The sequence below is a fragment of the Meleagris gallopavo genome, chromosome 6 (assembly GCF_905368555.1).
Source record: "Meleagris gallopavo chromosome 6, MGAL_WU_HG_1.1, whole genome shotgun sequence".
Lineage (NCBI taxonomy): Eukaryota > Metazoa > Chordata > Aves > Galliformes > Phasianidae > Meleagris > Meleagris gallopavo.
The window spans coordinates 21,336,464-21,347,843 of record NC_139409.1 but is presented as its reverse complement, the minus strand read 5'-3'; positions in this window follow the sequence as shown (position 1 = coordinate 21,347,843).

The window sequence follows — 11,380 nt, the reverse complement described above, 5'->3', positions numbered from 1 at the left end:
CATTATCCTCTCCTACTTTTGTCTCTTTTTTTTTAATTTGATGCGTAGCCTTAAACTTCAATATATCCATCTTATTAATATCAGCAAGCGTTTATGAACCTTATTGTGCTTGCATACAGAAGAAAATTCTGAAGTAGATTTTCTAGCATAAACCAACTAGACATCTAGAGGTTCTTGTATTTAAAATGCTTCCCTGAACCGCAATGTAAAAGCAATGCACTTAAATCCCCTAAACCATTACTACACTCCAAAGCACTATTCTGTGGGATTAGAGGCCAGTGACAAATAATCACATATTGCTCCTTCAAAATGAAAGCCTTTTCCTTTTTCAGAAATAAATACTCTAAAATGATCCAGAGATCAAAGACATTGATACATCAAAAATGAGGCCAAACCTAAAGTATTGGATGAAAGTGATTCTCCCATTAGAAGGGAAGAGTATTGCCTTTAACACTGCTAGCTGTATCCAGTAGGGACTGCATGGTTTTTATGATGCCAGGATTGAGTCTTCTGGAGGAGAACAAACTTTCATGCATGGACAGTAGATTTCTATTTAGTATATTTTTTCCTATCTGTAATATAGCCATTTTACTGTCAGTAAATACAGCTTCCTGAATTTATACAATGCAGATTAATATATCAAGAGACATATTCATGCCAATCATGCAATCAGTATAAAATGGATTATTTACTAAAAGTACATGCACTTAGGCAATTAATTAGCTGTGAATGTTTTTTTTTTTATAAATCTCAAAGCTGCTGTGCACTGACTTAAAAAGCTGTCTTTAGTCTTGGCTCCAGTATCCCTGAAGACTGAACTAATTGATATAGAACTAAACCTGAATAACCATCATAATAAGTAGACATCAATGTGATGTAGTGTTTTGGTCAAAATCAGACTGAAATTTTAGTGTGTTGAAAAGAGTTAAGATAAAGCATTTTAAAACTAATGTTCAAAATGAAAGGAGTGAAGTAAAACAATAAAGACTCATCATAGGTTTTAGCTTAGCTAGGCTCAATTGCCTTTGCTTATTAGAATGATAATTTTCAATCCTAGATAATTTGGGAATTTATTTCCAACTCTAGTGGACAGTTAATTGCTGACTGACACTTTTACTGGCTTTTCCAGGCAGAATCAAGAATTGAGTGAACTCTAGAGACTGAAGTAAATCACTGCTAATGATCCCTTTGATCAGAATTAAGATAAATTTCAGTTTCCACGTTTGAAAGAGAGAATAAATTTTTCCAAGTCATAGTGACTGATCTGACACTAGCTATGGCTTAGATGTCTGACAAAGTCTGCTTTCATTGAAAAACAAAAGCATTAGCTTGAAATACTTATCTGGAAATGTCATGGATTCAGTGACCCCTCAATAAATCCAGGACAGGATCTGAGGATCCAGCTTGGTCTCTGTGCTGCGACTGAGCAGTAAGTCAAACAGACTCAGGAGCTTTTTCTGGCTCTAGGCAAACTGCTTATATAATTTACCATGCCCTCCTGAAGCGTGTTTAATTTTTCCCTCAGTGTTAGCACTGAGGAGCTGCCTGTTGGTGAGCAGTTCTTTCCATGTAGCAGATGTCACATCTTCCCCGCAATTGTTTAGGGAAGTTCCAGTTAGAGTTAAAAACATGCCACGTATGATCCCTAGCTGTTCATCAGTATGAATATTTTGGTTCTCAGAAAACTCAGTGGCACTGCTTCACTTGCTGGTATGGGAACAGGTCAATTGTGTCTACAGGAACCATCATTTTACTGCTGCAGCCCACAGGTGGATTTTCAGGCAGAGCAGCCTCAGGTAAGGCTCTCAGAATGGACTCATCCAGATTAGCAGTGGTTTGCAGCATAGATCTGCATCACTTGTCTTGAGCTACCTATTTACCACCACTGGCTATAAAGTGAGAATGGATGACCTACCAGTGCTTAAAAGGGAATTGTCATTCCAGGCCCTGTGGTTACTGAGGATGCCTGCAGGGTACTCAGCAGCTGAGAATCAGGAGAGCTTTCAGTTCAAAGGGAGCTTGAGAAAGTTTCCGTTTCCTGGGGCTGACAAACTGTTTTTTGAGAAAAATATAGTTTTATGTTTTGTGTTTAAGAATACATTATTTATTTATTTATTACCAGAACTATACTACATCATCTTTGTAGAGATAACAACTAATCATAGCACAAAACTCTGGAGGTGGAGCCTTGTTTATTTTTCGTCAACCAGCCTTTGAAACAGCTTGTACTGCAGAAATACAAATGGTGCAGTGATTTTAATTAAGCTCTGCTCCTTTGTCTTTGTATCTCTTATCCTAGTGTTTTAATGTGTGCTTTTTAACATAGTTTCACTTAACACATGTAATTAGCATCCACTTATATTTCAGGTGCAAGGATTTGCTCTGATTGTCCAAAGCACCAAGAGAGTTCTATTGGACTTTCAGAGGCCAGGAATGCCACTCCATTTGCTGTTTTGAATGGTAACTGCAGAGTTCAGGAGTCAATCTGAGTCTCTTACATCAACAGCTTTCAGAAACATACTGACACAAATTCCTTTTGATATTTTCAAGAGCTCTCAGGGATGATTGCTGCTAATCTCTTGAATTTATTGAAGTCAGAAAAAAGAATTCTGGTCTGTACTTGAGAATGTGGAGCTATGCCCAGCAAATATGTTTTTGGAAAAGATATATTGTTATAAAGAAGGAGGGTAAGTGACACTCAGAGTCAAATGTGTCACAAAATGAATATTTAAGATTCTTTTCAGATCAGTTAAAATAGGCTTTGAATGTTCTTAAGAGCTTTGATGTTGTGATCAGCTCAGAGGTGAATTTTATACCTCATAGCATTGTTCTGTTTTATGTTAAGAATTTCTGAAACGCACATTTTAATAAGGGTCAGCTTTAAGACATACCCACACAGAACAAAAGTAACTACTTCTGCTATATATTAAAGAAGTTTCAAATAACAAATGATATAAATGACAACAAATGGAACAAACAAGAATAGTTTATTCTAATGTAAATGCTTGCTTCCAAATAATTATTGGTGCCAAAATCAGACTCTTTTCTAGGAAAGATCCAATTATAATTATTTCCTGATTTGGAATATTGTATATATCTATATATTTTTAACTACTACCTGTATTAACATATTTGCACATTACATGCAACAATATAGAAATAAACAATCCTTCAGTGATGATGACAGATGTAAAAATCAAATCACTATTTAAAAATACTTTGTCATGTAACATGGGCAAAACTAACTAGAGCTGCTACATATTCCTCTTGTAGGCGACAACTTGAAGACATTCCCAATGAGACTAAATATTTACTATTAGTGAATGTAGTTTTTGCAGTTATACAACCAATGCTAGAAGAACTGTAATATAACTCATGCTTGGGAGATGAATTTTAACCGGAATAAAGAGTAATAGGTGAAGGACAGATAGTTTCACACTTCTCTCCCATGAAGTTATTCCATTTTCAGTTTGAGATAGTACAGTTGAAAATAGAACATCAAAGATGAATTATGCCACTGGACGTGTTCATGTTTGTCTTTATATTGAATAATGTGTGCTCAGAAAGGAGGTATTAGAGCTGGTGCAGGTTCAGAGAAGGGTAACAAGCACAGTCAAATGTGTGGACTATCTCTTGCAGGGGGAAGGACTGTGCAAGCTGGGGCTTCTTGGTCTGGAAAAGAAATGACTTAGGAAAAAGACAGAAAAATTATGAATGGCACGGAGCAGTTAGAATTCAATCCAAGAGCTATGCCACTATCTGAAAGCAAGAAGATCCTTTCTGAAATCTGTCACTGTCTACTTCACATAACTCCAAAAATTGCTGGAGACAGTAGTCTTGGACTCCTTGCAACAGGTGGTGTGTTATGTTGGCATCAAAACATACCAACGTGTCTCTAGACAAAATAGCTCGAAGAAGACAATCTCTTGGGTTGGCATAGAACAATCAGGTGTCCTACATACTAGGGCCTATAAACACTGGAAAATAAGGAAACATACAATGGACCATACAAAACAAAGAGAGGAAGGGGAATGCTAGAAGTGGTGGAAGCAATTAACTTCCAAACATCTGTAGATAATAAGCTTTTAGAAGGTTTTTGGACTATAATGCATATTTCCATATTCTTGGAAACTATCTGAACAGACAGCTTGTCACTAATATCATAGGGTTTTAACTGTTATTAATTCAGTTATTTTAACTTCCAAATAGAAACATGCAGTTTAACTTACCAATTTTATACTTAATATGTTTTGAGAGGTTGCTCATACTAGCATATTTGAGTTTTATGTGCGCCTCAGCATTTCTGCAGGTTAATAATGTCCTGAAGGCTACAGGATTTCCTTTTGGTTCCAAAATTACATATGCATTATTGCAAATGAGTTCTGCCACAAAGGAATTCGTAATGAAAACATCAGAGGGAATTAAAGTGCTTCTTATAATACTTGAGCTTGCTCCATTAATCTGAGGGCAGAATGAATTGAGTCATTATGTTCTCAGATGATATTAAGGACCAAATGGGCAGCCTTGTCCCAGCTTGATGTTTTTTCTGCTGTAAATATATTTTGCTGGGGGAGTGGGTCAGGTCCAGGGGCAGAAAATCCATCGTGGGTAATTGAAGTCCCTGAATAATGTTTTAACTTAAGTTTTAATCTTTATGCACGGAGACAGCAGGTCACTGTTAACTACCAAGAGAAGCAGAAATATTAAGAATGTACACAGTGCTTTACTTTAAGAGGAGAGTGAAGAGACAAAAGTATCTCTCACTGTAGAATCGTTATGCTTTAAAGAGTCATCTTCTCATATTGATATGCATGACTTCATTGCAAATTCATTGGTATTGGAAGGTATCTGAAAAGCATAAGGTAGCATAATATTTGTAATTACAATGTATTTATAATAACAATGTCATATTACTTGAAGGCAACAAGGAGATAAACGCAATGCTATCTTTAATTAAGCCAGCTGATCTATTTGGGTAAGAACAGAAAAGATTTCAAGCTAAAATAGGAGCAATGGGTTTGAAACTGGTATTTATTAAAGAAATAAAGTACTTCCATTGCACTCTACGTGTGTCATAGGGAGATTTGAGTGAATTTCAATTTAATTATTTAATGAAGAAACTTTTAGATGTCTTGGTTCTATCTGAAGATGTTTTGCAAAAGAAAGGCCACAACCCACTCAAATAATATATTTGGTTTTAAGCAAACTGTTCTCAAAGTAACTATTACATTTTCATGATGACTAAGGTAGGTTTACATTGGGTACTGTGAGCAGATGCAATTCTGAACTTCTTGTCCTTCAGATGGATGTGAACTCACTTTATCTCTGCTACAAGATGGAAAATCTGTGTAACTTAAGCTGGATGGTACAACATATGGATACTGGAAAGCTGGATTTATTTGTCTGTAATGTGGTCTGCACTACTATGAATACACATTATCCAGACAGGATCTTGATGAGCTTGCACATGACCACAAGAATCCATAAATACTTACCAATTTACTTAATTGCATGTGAAAGTGAGGTTGACAATTCTGAGAGGTGCTGGAACCATGCATACTGCATGAGAAAGCTAAATCCTTGTGCTACATAAGAATATATGTTGTTTTCAGGCTCTGCTTCCTGAGTTGGGATTGTGTGGTATTTCAAGATGCAATTTGGAGATCCTTGAAGTCCTTTCTATTCCATTCTCTGGCATTCAGAATAGCTAAGTCAACATCTCACGGCAATAAAACAAAAATATGATTTTTAAAAGAAGAAATCAGCTACTCTTTTTAATTATGTTCAGACAGAGAATTTCAATTTCTTAATGTAATAATGAGGTTAGACAATTTACTGTTTTCATTCAGACTTAATGTTGGGATTCTCTTCAAATCACAAATTCCAGGAATTTGGATTTGCATATCATAAGACACACCGCCAGCAAAAACTATAAGAGCTGATTTTATATGTCAGTCATCCTTATGGAGGTGACGCTTTTTTGAATACAGCTATACAATAGAAAAATCTTTGAGAATGTGGGATCTAAATTCATAGGAAATTTTATAATTTCAAAGCAGAAAACATAAGGCACCTGGGAAGTTTTCTGTACACTGAAATACACAAAAACCACCTTCCTGTTTTTCTAAATCTTCTTTCCCTTCTGCTTTCTTGCTTTCTTCTTGCTTTTGTTGTCATCTACACATTTCTCTTTCTGTCTTTACCTTTCTTCCTCCTTTACCTTTCCCTATTTTGCACACGTCTCTCTTTTGCTTTACCTACTTTTTTTTGTGTTCCCTCTGACTGCTGAAGTCTGTGCATCAATCTCTGCAGCTACTATTTGTGTGCCTTTTGCAGCAATGGCAGTTGTTCTGCACACACCATTTGCTGTGCTTGACTCCAGTCAAGGCAAACAGAAAAGGCTTTGAAAGCACCATGGCAGTAACCAGTCTGATCCCAGAGGCTACGTTTGGATTGTTTCCTATAAAATCAACAATGGAGATCAATGTAAGAAATTCATACCTCCTAGTATCCAGATCTAGCTTTCCTTCTAGAATAACGAAAGACATTTCAAGCACACAATGTTCTTCTAACTCAAGTGTAATGTTACCACTTACTAACTGGGAGACTGAAGCTGAGAGCACATGCTGTCTGAATCGTTAGTTGCTCTTAGACTTCTGTCTCAGACCAGGAGGGGTAAGACTGATTCAGAACAAGGACCAGGGTTCTGATTTACTCCAGGGTTTTCTTATAAAACAGTGACCTTCCCAAAGGCTTCATTAAGTATGTAAGGGAGGAAAATGAGGAAAGTAGCCTTCTATTTCAGTAATTAATAATGCTTCTTGTGTGCACTGATTTAAACCAGTGAACAGCATTCTTTTCAGGATTCAGGAATGATTTTTCCTTCCTTCCAAAAAGAGAAAATATTTAATTGCCTTGTAAAATATCAAGAGGGTTTTCTGGGAGTCTGATGCCATGAACTGACAGGCTTTCAGCTGCCTTTGAACTCATGCAGGATTGAGCTTTACTGGCAGTGCTCAGGAACATGCGGACAGGCTGGCTGAGAACATGTCATGTGCTCCTTAACAGCTTGCTTTCAGTTGCTGATAGCTTTTGGTTCCCTCTACCATTCCTGTGCCTCCAACAAGTCTGTGCCATTTCATTTCCTCTTTTCAACTGAAAATGCCTCATTAAGCATGCTATTTTTTTCTTGAATCTCACACAATTATCACAAAAGCTTCAGTTTGGGACTGCATTTCACCTGCTATCTATTTATGCCAGCCATGTGCAAACTTTGAAGATGCAGTTACAAATCTGTGGCCAGGCATCTGGATAGCTGTCGAGAAGGGAACTGGTTTTGTCTGCCAACTTTGGCACTGCCAGCTGTACTGCTGAATGTCCACAAAACCCAGCCCAAGCCAAACAAAGCCAACATCCCCCGAGCATCTACTTTTTTTTATTTTGAGTCTTCCTGTACTTAGAAGAGGAAGGAATTAAGTCTTCTGTTTAAACTCTCAGAGGAAAATAAAAATATTCCAGGCCACATTTATAGTAGAAAGCTTCTGCACAAAACAGTTTTGGAACTGCTGGGAGATCTCATAGCATAGCTAAGATCTTGAAGTGAAGCTGAGAAGAAGTAATGAGAAGGCAGCCAGTTGCAATAAAACAGAAGTTACTGAAATGTAATCTTACTATAATTCTGTGTTACTCAAAATTCTAGCTGATTTTCAGTTTTTTTTTTTTCCCCCCAAACTGTAAAGAATATAACAGTTATCCTGGAACAACCCTTGAAAAAAAAAATAAAAATAGATAATCTTGGTTATTTTCCTTTAAGGCTAGGGGCCATCGTTGCTAAGCTGTCCGTTGGCTCTGGAATATGTAGCATTTCAGTCATCAGCAATCTGGCAGGTATTTTGTCCCCTATATTGATCCAAGAACTATATGCCGGGCTGTTTGTACCATCTGTCACATCAGAGTCAGCAGGGGGACAAAAGGTGGCCAGCTGGTACTATCAGTCTGCAACACTGTTTTAAGGGAGAAATACCAGAACCTGTGTCAAAAGGCAGTGAAAACAGAGTGGCTAGGTGGTGAAAACAACTGCATTTCAGATGCAGTAGCTCATCTTTTCTATCATTGTCTTTATGGTTATTACAAATAGACTTCTAAGAAAGAAAAAGGTCATGGGGTGCCTAAAATGAATATAATCTGTCTTCATTATGCATACTTTTGCTTTTCCAAGGAAAGCAAAGTTGCCTAAAATGACTAGTGATAAAAAGCCGATCTGTAATGAAACCTTCAGCTGCGGAGAACTGGAATCAAAATGCAGTAGAGAGTATTTCTGGATTGATTTTTGCCATAAAACATTGTAACCAGCAAAGCATTCAGAGCTGGCCGGATACTGACCTCTGTTATTCTGCCCTTCCTAGCAGGTTTGTCTTTGGTAAAAAGCTATTTCACAGTCTTATGAATCTGTTGGCACAAATGTAATGCATAACCCAGTGGCACGTTGCTTGGAAAGAATTTTTGTGTATCCATTGCAAATCAACCAGTATTCAGCTGTGCAGTGGTCAGCCAGGCAGTGTTTCAGTCACACCCACAAATCAACCAAGAAAGATATTAGGAAATACACAGAGCTGCACATTAAAGATTTTGGTAAAGAGTGTGCTGTAGCGCACTTCAGAAGTTACTGCTCCATTTTGAAATTTACAGCCAGTCTATACCTTCTGGATTAGAAGCTGTGCCAACATAACATATGCAGCTGAGGATTGTGCTTGTATTCCCGTACTTGTTTTGCAAAGTGTTGCAATTTGGTTTTGACAGACTTCAGTGATAACTGCAGCACTGAAAATAGAATCATGGCTCATCAGAAGATAGTCACTTTGCATATGAGGCCTGTGTAATGCAGAGTGAAGACTAGAAAGAAAAATAACTTGTTGAAAACGAGGGGAAGTAAAGCAGACTGCTTCTGGCGTTTAAAGATGAGGGCTTGGCTACTATATGGGAACGCTTAAATCCAGGGACTTTTGCTCTATGGGCAATGTTGAAATTCTTTCCAAGAGTAGGGCATTCTATTAAAAATATCACCTTATTTTGAAAAAAAATCAATGCATTCTGAAGAAAGCTGTGATTTTGATTAAAATAGTATTTTATGATACAGTAAAATGTACTGAAATAGTTTTGACTACTCTTTCTACTCACCAGAGGAGCAAATCTTTCTGGTCAAACGCTGCTGTTGTTGAGGGACTAATGGTCCCTCAACACAGCTTAGAGCTCTCTTTGCATTTTAAGGGATAACAACCTGCCTCCTACGTGATCCTGAACAGAAGGTAGTAAGTTTCCTATGAGGTGAATTTCATTTCGTGTCATTCCAGGAACACAAGGCACCTTTCTCCTAGGGCAGTCTTTGGAAAGCAGTACTGTTTTTCTCTTTGACTTTGGGCATTGTTGCAGTTAGAATTAAACACATAAACAGGGATGCTGTGCAAAAGAATATGTGAAGGCTAGCTCAAGTTTTGTAGATTAGGTTATGGTTAAAGTAGTGCTACCAAGCAGAGATACACCTCTCATGAACGTATTTTGCCTAATAATCTTACTGCATATCATATCAATATTCAGATGAATCCATCATCCAAACTAATGCCTGCTTTCTTCAGTCTGAATCTCAGAACAGATGAACATAACATTTTTCATCCTTGTCAATAAGAAAATTACCTATGTCACCCTTGATATCAAAATGAAAGTCAATTATGTTGCCCTTGATAGCCAAATGAACTGTCTAATATAAAGATTACACATAGTGAAGTCTTCTAGAGTTATCAGAAGTGATCTAATATTTTATATGATAGATGAATTATTAAAAGAAGTCAGGTGGAGAGCTGAGAAATCTTTTGGTTACGTTAAATAGAGAGTTTCATTAGTAATTTATTTAATCTAGGGAGAAAACCATAACTAAGAACTGTAAGGAAGTGGAGAAAGGCTTAGCTCAAACTCTTCACAAATTATTAGTCTCACCAAACGGAGATGAGCAAGAGCATAGGCTGAAGTTTTAGAGGACAGTCTATCTCAGGATGTTAAAGCAGGAATCAGTGTGTGTGTATATATATATATACACACATATACTTCAAGTATTGCATTAAAAAGAGGTGAAACCATTATTTTATGTCCCAAAGGGTCTAGTAAAAAGAATACTGCTTTCTGGTGCATTTCACCAGTGCCAAAAGGGACGTGTACGTGTATAGCACAGTTGCAGTAAGATCAGGTTCTGCTCTGAGATATTACCAGTTGTGAAAGACGCAACAGGTGACACAGTTATGTTCTGCTCACCTCCTCATGGTACTGCGTGGGTTCAGAACTCCATGAGTGGGATATCTTACAGAGTATGAAAATGTATTTCTTCAAATCTGTGCACACGGTGCACATTTAAATTTTACTAGATGTCCTAGTTAAAAAAAAGAAAGAGCCTGCAATTTTCGTGGGAGACAGAACTGTTACATAGAAGGAATGTAGACCATCTTTCAGGAAGTGCTTAATGAGAAGTATGTATGCATCAGTGTTTTTCTTGTGTTTATTTGGCTTTCTGTGTAAGAGAGATACTATTTATTTTGTTAGAAGAAAGAAAATGTCAAACTTTTGAATTCTTGGCCTTTCAGCAGGTGAGCTCATCAGTGTAGAGTAGAGGTCAGCAAGCTGAACTTGGTAAGGACATTAATAATTTAGAATGCTTTGAGTCAGCGTAATTTACTTCATCAGTTAGATCATGTCACAGTCCTGTGGCTTTTAAGTCCTGAAACATCATGGGCATTTGCTAGCACTTCTCGCACTGCTGGCTGGAGGACCATGAGGATAATATCAGTTCCAAGCAAGCTTAGGTGCTTTAAAATGAAAACAGAACTCATTTTTAATGCTTTTTGCTGAACAAAGAAGGAATGCAAGTAGATAAGTGGGATGTGATATTAATAAATAAAAATACTTGAATCTCTCTGAGCCAGTGAGGAAAATTGGTCATAGCTTTATTAATATGGTTTTGCTATGGAGATTTTCTGTGGTGGGATCTTGGGCTATAACAAGGGTTCCCAAGGCTTTCTGATAACATGAAATACTAACTGCCAGCAAAGAATTTAGAAGGAGAAAAGGACTCCACAACGAATGCATTAGTTTATCTCTGCAATCCTTGAAATCCTAATGATACCATTCATAAGAACAGAACAGCTAGTGCCACTTACCAGCAACTATTTATTATTACAGCTATTATTTTTCAACGTAATTTTCATGTATTTCAAGAACAAGCTAGATGAAGAACAAACACAGCTTTTAAATATATGTTCATATCTTCAGCATCTGTCCTACTGACTTGCAGCTAGTAGGGCTCCTTATTGTGCTTATGTGTTGATTCCCCAGTCTG